Source organism: Dasypus novemcinctus, chromosome 15 (assembly GCF_030445035.2).
Source record: "Dasypus novemcinctus isolate mDasNov1 chromosome 15, mDasNov1.1.hap2, whole genome shotgun sequence".
Lineage (NCBI taxonomy): Eukaryota > Metazoa > Chordata > Mammalia > Cingulata > Dasypodidae > Dasypus > Dasypus novemcinctus.
This window is the reverse complement of record NC_080687.1, coordinates 99407666-99429796: the sequence shown is the minus strand read 5'-3', so window position 1 is coordinate 99429796 and position 22131 is coordinate 99407666. Positions and strand designations below refer to the sequence as shown.

Below are 22131 nucleotides of genomic sequence, written 5' to 3'. Positions count from 1 at the left end.
TTTTTTAATTTTTTATTTTTTATTGACTTTGTAATAATATTACATTAAAAATATATATGTGAGGTCCCATTCAACCCTACCCCCCCACCCCCCCTCTCCCCCCCCCCCCAACAACACTCGTTCCCATCATCATGACACATCCATTGGATTTGGTAAGTACATCTTTGGGCACCTCTGCACCTCATATACATTGGTTCACATCATGGCCCATACTCTCCTCTATTCCATCATGTAGGCCCTGTGAGGATTTACAATGTCCGGTGATTACCTCTGAAGCACCATCCAGGGCAGCTCCATGTCCCGAAGACGCCTCCACCTCTCATCTCTTCCTGCCTTTCCCCATACCCTTTGTCCATTATGTCCACTTTTCCCAATCCAATGCCACCTCTTCTATGTGGACACTGGATTGGTTGTGTCCATTGCACCTTTATGTCAAGAGGAGGCTCAGATTCCACCTGGATGCTGGATGCAATCCTCCCATTTTCAGTTGTAATCACTCTAGGCTCCATGGTGTGGTGGTTGTCCTTCTGGAATGACCTCTTAACTCACTTTGAAGTCTCGTAGTCAAAAAGAACTCATTTGTCTTTACCATTTCCCCCTTTTAGTCAAAGTCTTTTTTCCAGTTGTATTGCTAGTTGGTGCTTGGTAGTAATCCCTCAGTGCCAGGGAGGCTCATCCCAGGGAGGCATGTCCCATGCTGGAGGGGAAAGGTAATGTATTTATATGCTGAATTTGGCTTAGAGAGAGTCCACATTTGAGCAACAAGGAGGCTCTCAGGAGGTAACTTTTAAGTACCCTATAATACTAGGTTAAGTTTCAGTTTCAGGAATAAAGATTCATAAGCACAGTCATCAATATCAAGGGCCTATCAATGGACCATTCTCCTTCACTAGTCATTGCCCCTGTGCTCAGGGGATTCTTGCTGTTCCATTATAGAATGTGGCAGAACTCCCCAGGATGAGAATTCATTATTCTTTCAGTTATTGTGTGAATCTCTAGCTACTGACAATGCCCTATGAACATTTGAACACATTTATATGCCTTATATATATGCCCAGATGAGCTTCTTCCCATGTATCCCCCTTTACTGACATCCTGCACCCTGACCCCCTTCTGCCACAGTTGTAACCCTTCTGTGATCCAAAACCTCTTCAACAATGAAGCCAATAAAATAGCCAAATGCAATTAATAAGCAAATGAAACAATAATAGTTTTAAAAATAAGAAATAAAATACAAAAAAATTGAAAAAGATAAAAATTTTAAAAATTGGGGATAATAAAAAATAATGAAAACATATTTAAAAACGTTTTTTTTGACATTTTGCCTTTCAGCACTGTAAGGTGTTGTCATGTATGCATTGTGACATTTTCTTCTGTTTATTCCCCTAATGGCTTACTTTTTTTCATTTTGTCTTCAAAGAAGTTTTAGGTTATAGAAAAATCATGCGTTGAGTACAGAGGACTCCCATATACCTAATATTCTTCCCCTTTTCCCCCTTCTTCTATTAATAACTTTGTATGTGTGGATGGTACATTTGTTACAACTGATATACAAATATTGAAACATAGCTACTAACCATGGTCAATGGTTTACATTAGGTTTACATTTTGGGCCATATGCTGTTATAAATTTTGATGAAATTTAACATGGCTTATACATCAGAGCAAGATCATGTAGAACAAACACTTCCATTGCCCCCCAAATGCCAGTTCCATCTATTCCACTCTTCTCTCCCCCTCCATTAAGGACTCATGGCAACCATCAGGCTTCCCTTCTTGAAGGACAAGATTCACTGTTTCTTGCAAAACACTGAGGGCTTGACATACTGATCTGTCCTCCTCTATTAGGGACCACCCATGCTCTGGAGAGACTCCTGTTCCTCTATTTGAAGATGTAGCAGGCCTCCCCAGGATGGGAGTCTACCACCTTCCCACTCATTATATGGGTTTCCACCCACTGATATAATGCATATGACAAGATGAGCACTCACACACTCCCAAAGGGACTTTTAAATATGAATAATTGTAGTAACAAGAAAATGTGTGTTTAGCTCCTTTACCTGTGATATTTTAATGATGAGAGTCCCATAAGGAGAGGTAGGAGCTGGCTCTGAGGTCCTGTGTGTGCATAGGTCCAAGTCTGCAAGCTTCCTTTCTACACACACCATGTTCTGGCCACCTACAGCCACCTAAGTTGTTACTGGTTAAATGCCATTTGGAGTGCTGGGGTCCAATCTCTAATCTTTAAGTGTAAGGACAGGTCTTGGCATAAGGGAGGTAGCTGGGAGCCACTTCCTTGCAGTACCAGCTGATTGATTTGTTCATTTTTCTCTGGAGATTGGTAGGTGAATTAATCAACTAATGCAATGAACTTCATTCAGCTGGAATGAGAGACTTCAAGCTTCATGGTGTAGTCTTAAAATCCTCCTTTTTTGACTTCCTTTACAGGGATGCAACAATGGGGTGGTAGCAAAACAGCCCTAGGTTGTAATTTAGGGAGGCTTCAGTTGAATCCCAGTGCTGCTATGGCTCTATTCTATTGTTATTTCAGTAAAGTCTGTACTTCAATGTGAACTTCAGTTCCTTCTTACAATAAATAGATTGGATTTCACAATGCCAAGGGGAGGGCTTTCCCAGCAGTGGCATTTCAGAGTGTCCCTCTTCATAGTTGGCCCATGAATGAGTTGGAAGAATGGGAGAGAAAGGCACAGATATCACAAACTCATTGCTCCTGGGCTACACCTGGTCCATCGATTGTTTTGTTTAGCATCAGCAGCTTTAAGTATTTCTTTTTTATTTTGAATATCTTTAGATGGTAAATGAGTGTTCCACTTTGACCCACTCTCATTCCCAATTTTCCTAGGTCTTTGGTCATTTGTCAGTATGTTGCCATGCTAACACCTGTGGGCAGTTGAGTTTACAGTCTGTGCTGGTTGAATAATTTTCTATGGAGAGTCTCCTTACCTCTACTTTTTAAAAAAGATTTATTTATTTTTATTTTATTTCTCTCCCCTTCCCTGTCCTGCACCCCCCAGTTGTCTGTTTTCTGTGTCCATAACTGTGTGTTCTTCTGTGTCCATTTGTATTTTTGTCAGCAGCACACTGGGATTCTGTGTCTCTTTTTGTTGCATCATCTTGCTGTGTCAGCTCTCCGTGTGTGCATCGCCACTCCTGGGCAGGCTGCAATTTTTTTTGCACTGGGCGGCTCTCCTTATAGGGTGCACTCCTTGTGTGTGGAGGACAGCCCTGCGTGGCAGGGCACTCGTTGTGCACAACAGCACTGCACGTGGGCCAGCTTATCACACAGGTCAGGTGGCCCTGGGTTTGAACCCTGGACCTCCCATGTGGTAGGTGGATGCTCTATTGAGCCAAATCCGCTGCCCGTTAGCTCTACTTTTTAAAACAACTTTATTGAGATTTAATTGATGCACAAATTATAAACTATTAAAAATTGAGCTGCTATGAAAATTCACTTCCCAGTCTTTTATGGAATATGATTTTTGTTCCCTTAAGTAAATAACTAGGAGTGGAATGGCTGTATCATGTATATGTTTACCTCTTTAAGAAATTACCAAACTGCTAATTGTTTCATTGTTTTATATGCCAGTTCCAGTTTCTCTCCATCCTCACCAACACTTGTTACGGTCATTATTGGTGAAGATATTCTAAGAGGTTTATAGTGGTTTCTCTTGGTTCTAATTTGCATTTTTCTAAAGGTGAATGATGATGAGCATTTTTTCATTTGCTCCTTTGCCAAATGTAAATCTACACTGAAGTATCTGTTCAAATCTTTTGCCCATTTAAAAATATTGAGTTGTTTTCTTATCATTGAATTTTATTTTTTCTTGTTATTGAGAGTTCTTTATGTAATTATTAAATTATATAGAGTTCTTTCTATAATTATCAAATATCTGTATTCCAAAGATTTTTCTCCCCTGTCTGTGGCTTGTCTTTTCATTTCTTTACCAGTGTCTTTTGAGAAGTGTTTTATATTGATGAGGTCCAATTTATCAATTTATTCTTTTATAGATTGTGCTGTTGGGGTTGTACCTAAGAAATAAAAAAAATTATGGAAGACTTATGCATAAATCTGACATAACCACTATCAAACTGTAGCTGAGAGAGTGCTCAGAGTTTAAATACACTGACCATTCTTCTTCATGCCCTTTGATCTCTCTGATCTGTAACTAAGGCCACAATGACTTTATCTTAGAAGTTAGAGTTTTTGATTTTACATTTAATTCTATGATTCATTTTGAGTTCATTTTTGATGTAGATGACTTATGGATTGAAATTAATTTTCTTGTATATGGATATCCAATTGATTCAGCACCATTTATTGCAAAGACTATACTGAATTACTGAATTGCCTTTATACCTTTATACCTTTATACCTTTATTGAAACATCTATTGTCCATATATGCATGGATCTATTTTTTATTATTATTAGAGAAGTTATAAGCCTACAAAATAATCATGCATAATGTGCAGGATTTCCAATTTATCGCCCTTCCGCCTACACCTTAACATTGTTATGGAACATGTTACAGATTATGAAAGAACATGATCAGACTGTTACTACTATGAACCACAGTGTACACCTGGTATATTTTTTCCATACACCCCCTATTATTAACACTATCTATTGGTATTGTTTATTTGTTATAGTTTGTGAGAGAACACTCTCATGTTTGTACTGTCAACCACAGTCCATCTTCCACCACATGGTTCACTGTGTTATACAGTTCCATGTCTTGTATATTCTATCCAAGTTGAACACTCAGTGGCTCTCACTTTCATCACAGAGTTTTGCATCATTGCCTCAGTAAACCTTTGAATGTTTTCCTTAGTCCACAGAAAAAAATCCCATATCCCCCATTATTGACCCATAGTGTTGATAGAGTACCTTCTTTGACATTGATGGAAGAATATTACAATATTGCTGTTAACTATAGTCTGTAAGTTGCATTAATTGTATTTTTCCCATGCAATGACTTGTACATTCTATCCAAAGTGTACGCTCAGTGGCTCTCACTTTCATCACAGAGTTGTGCAGTCATTGCCCCAGTAAACCTTTGAACATTTTCCTTAGTTCAAAAGAAAAAAAATCTGATACTCCTTCTTATTGATCCGTAGTGTTATAGTACCTTCTTTGACACTGATGCAAGAATATTACAGTATTGCTAACTATATTCCATAAGTTACATTCATTGTATTTTTCCCATGCTTCACTACATTTTTCACCACCTTGTCACAGTGGAGTCCATTTATTCTAGTTCATAGAAGAACATTCTTGTATTTGCATTATTAACCACAATCCTCATCCACCTCTGGGTTTACTAGGTTGTTCAGTCCCTAGATTTCTAAAAAACAGAGCCTACTGACTGGGATATTGATTGGGATTGCAGTGAATGTACTTACATCATAAAATTATTGAGTCTTCCAACCCATGAACAAAATATTGGGTCATAAAACAAATCTCAATAAATTTAAATGGTATCAAGTCATATAAAGTATGTTTTCTCCCTACCATGGAATTAAATTGGAAATATATTTTCTTAAAGATTTATTTTTTATTTATTTCTCTCCCCTCCCCCACCCCACCCTAGTTGTCTGTTCTCTGTGTCCATTTGCTGCATGTTCTTCTTATTGTCCACTTCTGTTCTTGTCAGTGGCACGGGAATCTGTTTCTTTTTTTGTTGTTGCTTCATCTTGTTGTGTCAGCTCTCCATGTGTGTGGTGCCATTCCTGGGCAGACTGCACTTTCATTGGTGCTGGGTGGCTCTCCTTATGGGGTGCACTCCTTGCACGTAGGATTCCCCTATGTGGGGGGCACCCCTGCGTGGCATGGCACTCCTTGCACACATCAGCACTGGACATGGGCCAGCTCCACACAGGTCAAGGAGGCTCAGGGTTTGAACCGCGGACCTCCCGTGTGGTGGGCAGACACCCTAGCCATTGGGCCAAGTCTGCTTCCCTAAATTGGAAATTAATAATATATATCTCTGGAAAATCCCCAAATATTTGGAAAGAAAATAAAACACATCTATATAATCCATTGATCACAGATGAAATCAAATTCACAATTAGGAAGTATTTTGATTTGAATGAAATAAAAACAGAACATATCAGAATTTGTGGGATAAAATTTACCAAAAACACCATTTACAATAGTGTCAAAAAATTATGAACTACTTAGGGATAAATCTGACACAAACACTGTCAAACTGTAGCTGAAAGAATGGATGAGTTTAAATACACTGACGATTCTCTTTCCTGCCCTCTAATCTATTATTGTGGCCTCCCATTGGCTGAACCCAAATAGAGACCAAAGGTCAAGGAACCTTTGATATAATCAATAAAGGTTATTCCCCACAGACACAAAGCAGGTGGAGAAGGGTGGGACATAGGTCCAGAATGGCTAGTGGAGACTTCAGAACAATGATGAAGTTCTAAATTGCAAGCCCCAAATGTTCTATCAACACATCTCTGCAGATAACTTATATGCACATTGGCCACAAGTAAACAAGTACCTAATATATATATATATAAAGATGGACATTTAGAGCCACCATTGGGAGAGTGTATGGCATATTGATAGCACCAATTTATATTATATGAGAAGAAACTTTGGCCTTTCAACCCATAGAGCTCAAATGAAGGCAAAATTGTGAATTTTTGTAAGTGGTTATTTCTTAGTTGTCACACATCCCATAGTATGTGTTATACAGAAACTTTCTTAACTCAAACTATCCTGTATCTGTCACTCATTTTTTATTTTAAGATTTTATTTTTATTTATTTCTCTCTCCCCGCCCCCCCCCCCCCCCCCCGCAGTTGTGTGCTCTCTATGTCCATTTGCTGTGTATTCTGTGTCCGCTTGAATTCTTGTCAGTGGCACTGGGAATCTGTGTCTCTTTTTGTTGCATCATCTTGTTGCGTCAGCTCTCCATGTGTGTGGTGCCACTCCTGGGCAGGCTGGACTTCCTTTTGCATGGGGCAACTCTCCTTACGGGGCACACACCTTGCGTGTGGGGTTCCCCAATGTGGGGGACACCCCTGCATGGCAGGGCACTCCTTGCGTATATCAGCACTGCACATGGGCCAGCTCACCACATGGTTCAGAAGGCCCGGGGTTTGAACCCTGGACCTCCCATGTGGTAGGTGGATGCTCTATCCATTGAGCCAAGTCCGCTTCCCTCATTTGACTTCATTACTTTCTTAACTCAGAAACTACCCTGTATCTGTCACTCATTTGACTTTATTACTTAATACTCTGCCTGCCCCCAAAACACTATTTAGTAATATTTTGTTACCTCTTAGAAAAACAGCCACCATCTAAAAGCTCTCCTCTGTGTGCTTAGGTCTGACCTTAGGGTAACTAGCCTGACACAAATCAATGATCAGGTTTTATTCAGTTTTGTATCGCACAAAGTACTTTACAGAAATACTAAATATGAGTTTAATCTTTTTATTCCATGTTTTCAACTGTGACAGTTTTTTTTACTCAGCATCATTGTATGTACCAACACATAATAGCAAACAGATCTTTATTTCTTCCTTTTTGTGGTAATTTTTATATTGTAATTTGCCTACAGAAATTTAGTATGCTTCATCTACACTTTAAACACTTTCTTTCCATGTTTATTTTCATTTGTTTGGCATTAGTTTACATTTTTCTGGTTTACTCTACCAGGAGTATGAGTGTATTTTTAATTTACAATGAATACGTGATTGCTTCTTCCTAAACTTAGGAAAAGATACCTTGAGTAAATGGAATAATTTTATTCCTCCTGACAAATGACTATGGACTTTGACTATTTTAATCATATTTAACATTGGCCAGAAAACATTGAACCCTCTGGTCAGTCTCTCCAACTCATAGTGGAAGCCAAAAGCTGGATGTAACCTTCTTCAGAATCAGGGTATGTAGGAAGCGTCCCTTCCCTTAGACGCAAACGAGCAAAGGATCTGGGGGACAGCGATTCTGGCCCTGGGGTCTTTGGACGTGCTCCGTCCCCTCCGCCGCCCCGGCGTTGAGAATGGCGCGCTCCGGACCGCGCGCCTGCTGTTCCCCGCGTGCCAGCATCTCGGCGCCGCCAGGTGCTGTGTTGCTCGCCTTGCCCTGGGCGCGGAGTTCCTTTTCGGTCCGGACCGCTGTCCAGCGCCAGGTAAAGAGGGGGGGTGGGCGTGTCCGCGAGGGTGCCCACTCGTCCTTTGCCGTCTAGCTGGGCTAACCCTGCTCTCATCCTCACCACGGGGGTGAGGGCGAGACGTTGGAGGGCTCAGAGGGACAGCGACACCTGGGGTGGACGGGGAGGGCACAGGAAGGTTGGCCCGGTGCCCAGCGTGTGGGAGCAACTGGGCGACAGTGACGGCCAAGTAGCAGAAATCTTCTGTTAGCCAGGGATCGGCGAAGATTTCAGCTTTAACCGGCTTTGTTTTAGGAAATTAAAAATAAATAAAGAAGAATGAAAAGTAAAGGGAAAAAGCCATCATCCCGAAAGACAGGCGGAGAGCAAACTCCTACCAGGATCACGAGTAAAATTTGCCCCCGTTTAAGGAAAGTTTGACTCTAGTCACGAGTTCCGAGCCCTGCAGCGCTTGGCCGCCCCTCCCCGCCAGCCCCTCCGCGCCTCCAGCCGCTCGGCCCCAGCCCCTTCCTGGCGCGGCGTCGGGTGCGGCAGCCCCGCAGGCAGGTAGGGGAGAGGGGACCCAGGAGTAGCTTCCGCTTTCACCCTCCCGGGCTCTCCCGGCCACAGCTCTGGAACCAGGCTGCGGCCTCGGAGTTGTGGGATTCGCCTTCTCATTGGTACTCCTGGGAGCTGTGACATTTACAGGTGACTGTGCCCTCAGCCCCAATCTCAGAATTAGCATTTATGCCCAAATTGCTCTAATTATCTTTTTCTTTTGTAAAACAGTATTTTTTAAAATCCGTTTTCATTTCTCTGTCCTTGCCAAGAGTTTAGGGGCTTGTGGCACATTTCTGTCGGCCTCAGTGTAGATAGACGTGATGCTATTATCACTACCTTGGCGATGTACTTTGCCATGTCTTTTTATTCTCCAGTGACTTCCGGTTTTCTCGCAAGACATAAATCCATACATTTCTAGGAAATGTAGAGGGGCACCTCTCTTCCCTCTCACTCCTTTGATTTATTCTACAGAATATTTCAGAATGGAAATATCATAATTCACTATGATGATGTAAAATTGACTTGAAGTATGTTTTGTTTCACATTTTGGGTTCTTGTAGAAAATGAGAAACCGTTCCAAGTGCCCTGTACTTGAGCCAAACTTAAATTTTGTTGAACAAAGACCACAGTTCAACAAATAGAACAAAGAACAGTTCTATTTCTTGAACTAAAATATGAAGGGTGAACATAGAATGCATGTTATTGCACTTTATTGTAGATTTCATAAATTTGCTATTGTCAGACATGCTGTTTCATACCTAATAAGTTCTATGTATGACTTTCTAATTTAGGGGATATCATCTGTATTTAAAACACAATCATATGTACTTTTCCTTTTCTTAGATTAATTGTAGAATAAATTCGACTGCAAAACAACACTATGCAGAGATTAAGGAGGAACTTTTTGATGTGTTGCAGAAGCAATAAGTAAGTGATATGACTTAAAGTTGGTTAATGGAATAGGGATTATATGTACACTTTCTTTCATAATAAATATAAGCTGTATGCAAATGAGATTTTTAAAATGTACTAGGCAAACTTACATTTTAAAGAACTTGTTCTATGCCTGTAATTTCTTTTAAAAAATGCTTCTGTTTAGGCAGTGTGATAACTTGCATGTGCAGGTAGCTATAAACTTCTCCCCAGGGACAGCTGATAGCCTAACGGTGGGTTCAGTCCAGGGGCCAGGAGCTAGCATTCTACTCAGGAAGCCATTCTCCAGAGGGGCCACTGCAGGCCTTCTGTTTTCCACCCGAAACGTTGTTAATTCCCACGGTGGAGGTCAGAAATAGATTTTTATTTATTTTTTTAATTTCTCTCCCCTTCCCCCCACCCCCCCACCAGTTGTCTGCTCTCTATGTCCATTCGCTGCATATTCTTCTGTGTCCACTTCTATTCTTGTCAGTGGCACTGGGAATCTGTGTCTCTTTTTGTTGTGTCATCTTGTTGCATCAGCTATCTGTGTGTGGGATGCCACTCCTGGGCAGGTTGGACTTTCTTTCACACTGGGCGGCTGTCCTTATGGCACACACTCCTTGTGCATGGGGCTCCCCTACACGGGGGACACCCCTGCGTGGGATGGCACTCCTTGCATGCATCAGCACTGCACATGGGCCAGCTCCACACAGGTCAGGAGGCCCAGGGTTTGAACCGTGGACCTCCCTATGGTAGGCGGACGCTCTATCAGTTGAGCCAAGTCCGCTTCCCATAAATAGATTTTTATTAGTTAGATTAGTGGATGTTAGAATTGCATTACGATTCAAGATATGTGAATTGGCGGAAATATTTAAAAGACAGGCCCGTGCTTGCATTAACAGTGTGTAAGAATCTGAGGAAGGCCTGTAGCATATGAGCTTAGGGTATAACATACCTTTAGGGATGACACCACGTAGAACTTGAAAGTGAGGGTCCTTTCCTGGACCCTCAGCCCAGTCGAGGGATTTTGGTCACTCAAACTCCAACAAGCTGAGAGAATAGCATAATATTAATGTTATCTGTGTTTAGAGTTTTAAGCTATTGATTAAAGCCCAAAATTGGCTTGTGGGGGAGGGCTTCTGTTTAAAGAGATAAAGAAATACCATTTAATAATAGCGTTTCCAAAAATGTGTTCTGCACACATTTACTCTGTGTGAAAGAAATTCTGTGGTGAAATAAGTTTAGGAACCTCTGCATACTCTGGTTCTCTCTTGGAGGTTCAAAGTGCTTATCAGTGTACAAGTTCCATAGCAAAGAAATGTGTGTAACAAAAAATTCCTCAAACTTATTTAAACATTAGAAAGTCAGGTAAGTGTAGTGACTATAAGCATAGACTCAAGTCAGACTGGACTCAAATCTCAGCTCTGTCTCTTCCAGACTCCTGCTGATGGGCAAGCTTTACTCACTCTTTCTGTGGCTCATTTCTCTCTTCTAGAAAATATACCTCATAGGATTAGTTGAGAATTAATGAATTAGTATATGTCACTCACTTAGACTAGCATCTGGCATATAAGTGCTATTATTATTGTTAACTCCTATTAATATCTCCTAAAACTAGTGTACAATTATATATGTTTGGGAAACACTGGCTTAATGACACATTAAATATGACCCAAGGATACCATAAAAACAGGTCTGTTAATTTAAGATATGTCTGTAAAAACCATTTCCTGTGAAATTTATCTATTCATCACTGCAAACTTGAAGTTAACTAGGCATATGTAATGTCTAAAAGTTCATTTGAAGAAAAATTTTCAGTGCTAAAAAATGTTTAAAAACCTTCTATATGGCAATGATGAAAAAGGGAAACTCCAAGCCTTTTTACTGTCACCAGGAAAACCTAGTAGGATGCCCCAAACTTACTTTTAGATCTTTCTGACAAGTGAGAGGGATGACCCAGTTGACAGAAAGTGAGTGATAAGATTAAAATATCTATTCATTCTAAAATTTCTACATTTATTCACTTAGTGTCATGACTTCATGACTATACAGCTGTTCTTAAGAATAATTTAAATGGAAAACTCTAAAATATTATAAAATATTTCATAGGAGGTAACAATTTCATGCTATTTTTTAGGAAAGATGAGAGATTGTAATACCACTACCAGATCACGTCAGTTCTCTATTTGCTATAAGACAGCTAATTCATGGTTTGTATCTCTATTGTGGTTGAGAGATGGTAGAGAGGAATAGATGCAGGGTGACTGAGTAAGAAACATGCAGCCTCCCAAAATTATAGCCTCTGGCACTGTGAGTCAGATGTCTGTGCCCGACTTTACTTGTTCATGTTTTCCAGGCTGGTTAACTTGTGCTAAGCACTTCAGGAACCTGATACGTTAGAGCTCAGTTTATTTATTCTAATCTGAAATATAATTGGAAGGTTGCAGAATGCTAATGATGGTTGCTTAGCACATCTCTTCCCAGAATAGGTATCTTCTTAGAAAACCAAATTAAGATTTGTTGATGAGGTTAGTCCGAAGGGTAGCTGTTCATGGGCAATACATGCCCCTTCTTCCTATTCGACCTCATCCCAAGTGGTCCAGTATACCTCTGCCAGCCTGGCTGAAGCTCACAGTATATTGGCCAAAATGAAATCTTTGGGAGTTCTCTTCTTACTCTGTATATCCTCTACCCCCTTTCATGGCATTGTTACCTGCCCATCATTATTAGTTAGATCACAGGTGATCTAATGTTATATTTAGTCTCTTGCTGAGATCTGGGAGCCCCTCTGGTCCTTTGGGAAGATTTGAACAGACAATGATTCCATCTGTTACATTTTATAGACCATATATCATCAGTTACTTGTGCAGATGACTATTCTTATTCATTTTGTGTTGGTTCTCCCAGTCTCAATTTCAGAGTATGGTATCTTCTGACCTGCCAACTGAGGGTGACCTAACAATAAGGATTTTTCTTTCCTACTGATGATCTTGGCATTTTTGCAAATGGACAGCATAGTTTTATATTACTTACCAAGAAAAATATTTCCAAGTAAAGCATTAGCCAGTCTTTTACAACCAGATATTCTCAGTTTACAGATTTAGAAATCAGATGTTACAAGAAGGCCAAGTTCTAAATACCTACCTACCTAAAAGTTTTGCCTCCTCCAGTATCAATAAAAGAAGTATAAAACAAGTCTGGAGGAAAAAATATGCAGGGACAGATGGTTTTCTAATTGAAGATTTGCTATAAAATAGTTTTTCTTATTTCTACTAATTTCTGGGTGATTTTTTTAGTCCCATCTCTAATCTAGCACCCTAAATATAATCTTACTCTTTTTCATGGAAGTACTTCTAAAAGGTTAGTAAACTAATTTTTAAATAAAATAGTATTTTAAATATAACTTTGGCACAGTTATATTAAAAGGAAATATGTAGTCTATTTTTTCAGAAAATTAATTACTTCATTGATCTAATAAAATATGTTGAGCAAGTGCTGTGTGCTAATGATAGAGAATCAAATAACAGGGACTAGGTCCGCGTTCTCTTAAAGTCTGTGTTCAGGCAGAGGAGATGTGGGGACAGAAAAGAAACAAATTAGTAAATGAGAAGATAGCACTTAGTGAAAAGTTATGACAAAAATTAGACATGGTGGTGTAATAAGGAGTGAGCAAGGCCTACATGTTGAAGGTGAGAAAAGGTCTCTGAAGCAATGAAATTTTAAATGACATCTGATTAACAAGAGGCAAATGGCTATTAACTTTTCCTTTTATGTATTGGTAAATTTCTCATTCATTAGGAGTCAGGCACATTTATACTACAGCTATCACTTCAGTGATATTCTTTTTTTAATACTGGAAATTTATTTTTTTGTTTTAGAACATTTCTTCACCATTTTCTTTATTTTACTTCTTAGGAGTCTGCACTTGCCTTTTCTTTTTTGTATGGTCTGTTTCTATTCTTTTCACTATTTCTGGGAGAGTTTTAAATTAAAAATTTTATATTAAAGATAGATTTCATAACTTTACATAAAAAATATAGAGGATTCCCATATGCCCTGCTCCCTGCTCTTCCCCCATTTTCCCACATTAACAGCATTCTTCATTAGTGAGGTACATTCATTGCCATTGATGAACACATTTTGGAGCATTTTCACTAAGCATGGATTACAGTTTACATTGTAGTTTACACTCTCTCCCACACAATTATGTAGGTTATGGAAAGATAAATAATGGCCTGTATTGTCATTGCAATGTCATTCAGGACAATTCCCCAGTCCCCAGAATGCCCCCGTATGGAGCGTTTTTCACTCTGATTTTCCAACTCTATTCACATGTATACAAACTGCTCTTTGTCCCATGAATTGATTCTTTATTTCAACAATTTTACTTTTACAATTAAGATTTCCTCTTAGATTTTAAAAAAGTGACTTTTTATTCAAACTTCTTTAATTAACTTCTTCCCTTATCCTTAAGTGTATTTCTCATTCTTATTTTAAAATCTTGGCCAGTGCCATCCAATAGTTCTGCTTCAGATGGTATATGTTGTTCAGTTCACTGTATTGCTTTTTCATTAATTGTACTCCTCTGGTCTCTGTTTTGGCCTGTGAATGATCTTGCAACTTTGGTAACTGGTATTGAGCGAAGGACTGAGGTTAGCTTAGAACAATTTCAGTATGTGGCTGTTGTGTCAACATAGTTGTCAATAATGCCCCTTTTCACTTTTAACATATCCTGGTTTAGGTGATGAATTATATAGTCTCCCTCCTTGAAGGATAGGACATAACCTTTGTCTTTTTCCATAAATTAAAGTGAGGGCAGGAGTTGAGTTCCTGGAAGAGAGTGTGAGGAATCACAAAACACTGTGACCAGGCAACTCCCCTGGTCAGGAAAGGTAATATTTAAACTCCTGGGCAGAGCAGAATTGGAGGAGGTAGTCTCTCTGGGTCATAACCTGGGGCTTTGGAAATGGAGGGAATGGAGGAGTGAAGGCTCAAGTATGGCTCCTCAGCCCGATGCTGTTTCCATCAGCTACCCTAATTTTACTCCAGCAACACGTGGGTAGTGCTGCTGATTACTACTAGGAAGACAATGACAATGATGATCTAGCAATGCAAGAGTAATGCAAGAACAGAACTTACTAGCCTTTCTCCCAATGGGCTTCTCAAGGCCCCCCAGAAAACTGAGGGTTAATGCGTGCAGAATTGGTAAAAATGATGTGTATTGATCTTTGGAAATGAATAGAAAAGATGAAAGCACAACATAATGTTTGTAACTAACACTGCTCCTGTATGGCAGTGGTTGACAGGGAAAATCTAAGGTCATTAACCCTCAGGTTTCCATTCTTTAACCTCATTATATTTTCTGGTGAACCATATTCAAGTTATTAACTCTGTGAGGTTATACAATATATTTAATTAATAGTGCAATCATACTGTGTTTGTCCTTTTGTGTCTGGCTTGCTTTACTCAACAAAATGTCCTACAGGTTCATCCATGTTGCCATATGCTTTACAACTTCATTTCTTTTTCACAGCTGCATAATATTCCATCGTCTGTATACACAGTTCATTGACACAAGTTCTTTCCAACTTTTGACAATTGTGAATAGTGCCACTATGAACATCACTGTGCAGATGTCTGTTCAGGTCACTGCTCTCAGTTCTTCCAGCTAAATACCCAGTAGTGATCTTGTCAGGTCACATGACAAATCTTTATTCAACTTTAGGAACTGCCAGTTGTCCTCCACAGTGGCTATAGCAGTTTACATTTCCACCAATAGTGAATAAATGCCCCCAGGTGTCTTATTTTTTTCATACTGTCTTCAAAGAAGATTTAGGGTATAGAAAAGTGACATGAAGAATAGAGGGGATTCCCATATACCCAACCTCCTCCCCCTTTTCCTCTTTCCCTTATTAATAACATTTTACAGGTGGACGGTACATTTGTTCCAATTGATATACAAACATTGACACATCCTAACCATCGTTAATGATTTACATTATGGTTTACATTTTGGACCATACTCTTTTATAAATTTTGATGAAATTTTACATGACCTGTATCCATCTTTGCAAAATCATGTAGAACAATTCCATTGCCCCCAAAATGCCCCATGTTACATGTATTCTGTTTTTCCCACCCTCTCCCCTCAGGACCCTTGGCAACCACCCAGCTTCATTCCTTGAAGAACAGGATTCATATTTACAAGCAACAACACTGAGGGCTTGACATACTGGTCTGTCCTCTCTATTAGGCACTGCCTATGCTCTCGAGAGTCTCCTGCCCCTCTATTTGAGAACATAGCAGGACTCCACAGAATGGGAGTCTAGCATCTTCCCACTCATTATGTGGGTGTCCACCCACTTATATACCACACTATGACAAGATAAATACACATTCCATAGAAACCTGCCCCAGATGCACCCTCTCCTGCATGCCCCACCCCACATCCAACACCCTCAACTAGTAACCCTCCCCTGCCATATTAGCAAAAAAAAAAAATCCCAATGTAGTTTCAACCACATACTCACAAATCCCTGGAGTTCAACCGCTCCCTCCCCTGACCCTATCCCCAGTGCCATGGACAGTCCAGCCAGCCCTTCCCACCCTCCCTGCCTCACAAACCATTACTGCCCAACCCAGTAGAATCACTGCATCACTGTCATGCCCACCCACTGCACAACTGCACCTTCTACTTTATCATAGATTTTGCCCATATGGGCATTGACTCACAACTTTCTTTTCCTTCTCTGTCTCCTGTAAATATATCTTCCAGACTCTAGCTCTGTGAGTTTGTTCAATTTGCTTAATTCATATCAGTGAGGTCATGTAATATTTGTTCTTCAATGCCTGGCTTGCTTCACTCAGTCTGTCTTTAAGAAGCATCCATGTTATCCTGTGTGTTGACACTGCATTTCTTCTTACAGCTGAGTAATGTGCTTTTGCAGCTTTTGGCAATAGTGAGTAATGCCACTATGAACATTGGTGTTCATATATCCGCTCATGCCCCTGCTTTCAGTTCTTGTGGATATATACCCAGCAGTTGGATTTCTGGGTCATATGGCAGTTCTATAGTTAGCTTCCTGAGGCAATGCCAAGCTGTCCTCCGCAGTAGCTGCACCATTCTACATTCCCACCTGCAGTGGATAAGTGTTCCCATTGCTCCACATCTTCTCCAACACTTTCAGTCCTCTGTTTAATAGCCGCCAGGCTAATGGGTACAGTATCTCATTGTACTTTTGATTTGCCCTTCTTTAATAGCTAGTGATGTTGAACATCTTTTCATGTGCTTTTTAGCCGTATGTATTTCTTCTTTGGAGAAGTGTCTATTCAAATTACTTGCCCATTTTTAAAATGGGTTGTCTTTTTATTTTCGAGGTGTAGGATTTCATTATATATGCTAGATATTAGGCCCCTATGGTTACCAAATGTTTTCTTCCATTGAGTAGGCTGCCAATTCACTCTCTTGACAAATTCCTTTGAGGTGCAAAAGTTTTAAATTTTGAGGCGGTCCCATTTATCTACTTTTTCTTTCATTGCTCATGCTTTGGTGTAAAGTTCACGATACCATTTCCTAATACAAGATCTTATGGATGCTTCCCTACATTATCTTCCAAAATCTTTATGGTCTTGCCTCTCATATTTAGGTCTTTGATCCAAGTCGAGTTAATTTTTGTATAAGGTATGAGATGGTTTCCTTTCTCATTCTTTTGGATGTGGATATCCAGTTCCATAAGCAGCACTGGTTGAAGAGGCCATTCTCTCGCAGTTGAGTGGGCTTGGTGGCCTTGTTGAATGTCAGTTCACTGTATATATGAGGGTCATTATCAGATCTCTCAATTAATTTCTGTTGGTCAGTATGTCTATCCTTGTGTGAATACTATACAATTTTTACCACTGTAGCTGTGTAGTATGTTTTATTTTTTTTATAATATTTTTGTCTTTTTTTTTAACGATAGACCACACAAAATGTTACATGAAAAAATATAAGAGGTTCCCATATTTCACACTCTTCACCCTCCCACCCCCACTCCCCCTACATCAACAACCTCTTTCATCAGTGTGGCACATTCATTGCATTTGATGAATACATTTTGGAGCACTGCTCCACTGCATGGATTATAGTTGCCATTGTAATTTACTACAATGTAATTTACTCTCCCCCAGTCCATTCATTGGGTTATAGCAGGACATATAATGTCTTGCATCTGTCCCTGCAGTATCATTCAGGACAACTCCAAGTCCTGAAATTTCCCCTATACCACACCTCTTCTTCCTTCTCCCTGCCCTCAGCATCAGTGGCCATTTTCTGTACAATGATACAATTTATTCCATTGCTAGAATCACAATAATTCTATAGTAGAATACCAGCAAGTCCACTCTAATCCATATTTTGTTCCTCCATCCCAAGGACCCTGGGATGGTGATGTCCACTCCACCTCTAAATCAAGAGGGAGTTTAGATCCCACATGGCTGATGGATATGGTTCTCCTGCTTGCAGTTGTAGACTCTCTCAGTTCCCTGGTGTGGTGGTTGACAATGCTAATTTCTCTGTTAGCTGACCTGGGTAAGTCCAATGTACTGGAGCATAGGTGTTGCAACTCTGCTGAGGCACAGTGCCCAACTGGCACATGGAAAGTCCAGAGACTCAAGTCTCCTGAACATACACTAACCCCAGTGCCAACCACAGGATCATAAAAATGTCAGAAGAAGCATGTGTAGAGAGGTCACATCTGAGTCCCAACTCTATCACACTCAGGAGCAGAAATTCCAAAGTAGGGCCCACTGGCCAGGCACTGAACTTCAAAGCCATCTGCCATGACTATGGAACCTGTGTGTTTCTGTAGCCCTCAGGAGCACCAGTACCTGGGGTTGTATCTACTTTGGCTGTCTCTGGGATCCTGCTGAGATGTGCATAAATGCAACCCCTCTGGTGACCTCCAAACTCATTTTGAAGTCTCTTGGCCATATAAATTCATTTGTCTTTACCATTTCCCCCTTTTATTCAAGGTCTTTTCCTAGTTGCATCACCAGCTGGTGATTGGTAGTAATCCCTTGGCTCCAGATCCCCGGGAGTCATGTCCCACACTGGGGGGAGGTAACACATTTACATGCTGAGTTTGGCTTAGAGAGTGGCCACATTTGAGCAACATGGAGGCTCTCAGGAGGTAACTTTTAGGCACCCTGCAGCTTTAGGCCTAGTTGAAATTTGAAGCACATAGGCTCATAGGCATAATCATTAGTATCAAGGGCCCATCATTGAACCATTCTTCTTCACTGGTCTTTTCCCTTATACTTGGGGGATTGCTGCTGTTCCATTGTGGAATGTGAAAGAGCTCTTACAGGTAGGAACTCAGCACTTCCTCAGTTGTGTGTAACTCTACCTACTATGACAATACCCAACGAATATTTGAACCTTTTTATATACCCTGTATACGTGCCATGGAGAACTCCCTCTCAACTATGTGTCCCCCATCAATGATACCCCACACTAGTGCTCCTCCCCTGCTGTAGTTGAACCCCTTGGTGATCCAAAACTTCTTAAAAAATGAAGCCTAATATATTGCTAAATTCAATTAGTAGGAAAATGACATAATAATGATAGGTTTAAAGATTAGATACAGAAGACATACTAATTTAGAAAAGGTAAAATAAAGTAAAAAATAAATTGGGGTATTAAAAATTAAAAAATATCATAAAACTTTGTTTTTGATGTTTTGCTTTTCATTGCTGTAGTAAGTTTTGCCTTGTATGACAGTTGCAAGGCAATGTCTTCCATTCCTTCCTAGGTGTCTAGACCCTTTTTTTTTCTTTTAATTTTTAATTTTGACTTCAAAAAAGTTAGATCACAGTAAAGTTACATATACATTAGAGGGGACTATCATATACCCAACATCAAACCCTTTTCCCCCTTCCCCAGCAATGATCTTTTTACATGTTCATGTTATGTTTGCTACAGCTGATGTATAGATATTGAAGCATAGCTACTAAACATGGTTCCATTTTTGCTTACATTATGGTTTATATTTTAAACTGTACACTTTTCTAAATTTTTAGTTACATTATGGTTTGCATTATGGTTTACATTTTGGACTATACATTTTTATAAATTTTTGGTGAAATTTAATATGGCCTTTATCCATTATTGCATGATCTTGTGGAACACTTCCATTGCCCCCTAGCTACGCCCTCTTCTATCTATTCTATTCCTCCTTCCCCCTCCCCCCAGGGCCCACACTGACAACCAAACTTCACTGACTGAAGGACTAGATTCATTGATACTTGCAACAGTGCTGAGGTCCTGACACACTAGACTGTCCTCCCCAATTGGGAGCCACCAATGCTCTTGAGAGACACCCTTTCCTCTGTTTGAGAACATCAGGCCTCCCCAGGATGGGGGTACAACCCCTTCCTGCTCATTGTATGGGTCTCCACCCAATGATATAATTCACTAGGACAAGATGAGCACTCACACACTCCCTAGAAGCCTGCCCCAGGTGCACTCTGTGCCAGGTGTCCCCCATCAAACACCTTAAACAAGTAACCCTTCCTTATTATATTTTCTAAAGAGTTTTATCAATATTACAGTTTCAACCACCTACTTGACAATCTCCTATTTTCACTTGCTCCCCCAAAGTCTTCCTCCTAAATGCATGGACCATCTGACCCATCCTCCCAACCCTAGCCCCTCTCAAGCCTGCAAAGCCACACCCAATAGTATCCCAATGCCCCCTTCTTATCCCTTCCCTGCATCACTACACTTCCACTTTATCATAGATTTCGCTCATGTAGGCGTCAGCTCACAACCTTCCTCTCTGCACCCCAATTTCCTGTAAGCCTGTCATCCAGTCTCTAGCTCTCTGAAACAACTTGATTTGCTTAATTCATATCAGAGAGGTCATGTAGTATTTGTCCTTCAATGCCTGACCTGCTTCACTCAACATAAGGTCCTCAAGATTCATCCATGTTATGCCATGTTTTAGTACTGTATTCCTTCTCATTGCTGAGTAGTATTCCATTGTGTGTATATACCACATTTTGTTTATCCATTCTTCTGTTGATGGGCATTTGGGTTGATTCCAACTTTTGGCAATAGTGAATCATGCCGCTATGAACAATGGTGTACATATATCAGTTCGTGTCTTTGTTTTCAGTTCTTCTGGGTATATACCCAGTAGTGGAATTGCTGGGTCATATGGCAAATCTATAGCTAGTTTTTTGAGAAACCACCAAACTGTCCACGAGAATGATTGGATTCCCATTCCTCCACATCCACTTATAGTCTTCGGATTTGTTTTGTTTTGTTTTAGTGTTTTTGTTTGTTTGTTTGTTTATTTCTCTCCCCTTCCCACCCCCCCAAGTTGCCTGCTCTCTATGTCCATTTGCTGCTTGTTCTTCTGTGACAGCTTCTATCCTTATCAGCGGCACCGGGAATCTGTGTTTCTTTTTGTTGCATCATCTTGTTGTGTCAGCTCTCTGTGTGTGCAGTGCCATTCTTGGTCAGGCTGCACTTTCACGCTGGACAGCTCTCCTTATAGGGCACACTCCTTGTGCATGGGGCTCCCCCATGCTGCGGACACCCCTGCATGGCATGGCACTCCTTGAGCACATCAGCACTGCGCATGAGCCAGCTCCGTAGGGGTCAAGGAGACCCGGGGTTTGAACTGCGAACCTCCCATGTGGTAGACAGACACTCTATCCATTGGGCCAAGTCCGTTTCCCAGTCTTCTGTTTTTTTAATAACCGCCAGTCTAATAGGTGTAAAGATGGCATCTCATTGTAGTTTTGATTTGCATTTCCCTAATAGCTAGTGATGTTGAGCATCTTTTCATGTGTTTTTTAGCCATTTGTCTTTCTTCTTTGGAGAGGCATCTGTTCAAATCTCTTCCCCATTTTTTAAATTGATTGTTTGTCTTTTTATTTTTGAGATATAGCATTTCTTTATATATGCTGGGTATTAGTCTCCTATCAGATATATGGTTACCAGATATTTTCTCCCAGTGGGTAGGCTGACTTTTCACTTTCTTGATAAACTCCTCTGAGGTGCAAAAGGCTTTAATTTTGAGGTGGTCCCATTTATCTAGTTTTTCTTTTGCTGCTCACATTTTGGGTATGAAGTTCATGAAACCCATTTCCTATTACAAGGTTCTGTAGTTCTTGGCTCTTATATTTAGGTCTTTGGTCCATCTTGAGTTGATTTTTGTATAAGGTGTGAAATGGTAATCCTCTCATTCTTTTCCATATAGATATTCAATTCTGCAAGCACCATTTGTTGAAGAGGCCATTCTCTTCCAGTTGAGTAGACTTGGTGGCCTTGTTGAGTATCAGATGACTGTATATGCAAGGATCTATATCAGAACTCTCGGTTTGGTTCCATTGGTCAGTATGTTTATCCTTGTGCCAATACCATGCTGTTTTTGACCACTGTAGCTTTGTAGTATGTTTTAAGTCAGGTAGTGTGACTCCTCCGATTTCATTTTTCTTTTTCAATGTCTTTGACCATTTTGGGCTCCTTGCCCTTCCA

At 40.3% G+C, this 22131-nt stretch overlaps 1 protein-coding gene and 1 long non-coding RNA gene across 7 annotated transcripts in view; both read left to right on the top strand.

Moving 5' to 3' along the window:
* The window catches only part of CAB39L (calcium binding protein 39 like), a 428008-nt gene that overhangs the window by 156545 nt on the left and 249332 nt on the right, over positions 1 to 22131 (top strand). The gene's annotated exons all lie outside the window — the stretch shown is intronic.
* LOC139436503 (uncharacterized) overlaps positions 1 to 22131 on the top strand; it is a 43721-nt gene that overhangs the window by 11617 nt on the left and 9973 nt on the right. Inside the window, exon 3 of the long non-coding RNA XR_011645765.1 lies at positions 9537 to 9620. This is a non-coding gene — a long non-coding RNA (uncharacterized lncRNA). The remainder of the gene's footprint in view (positions 1 to 9536; positions 9621 to 22131) is intronic.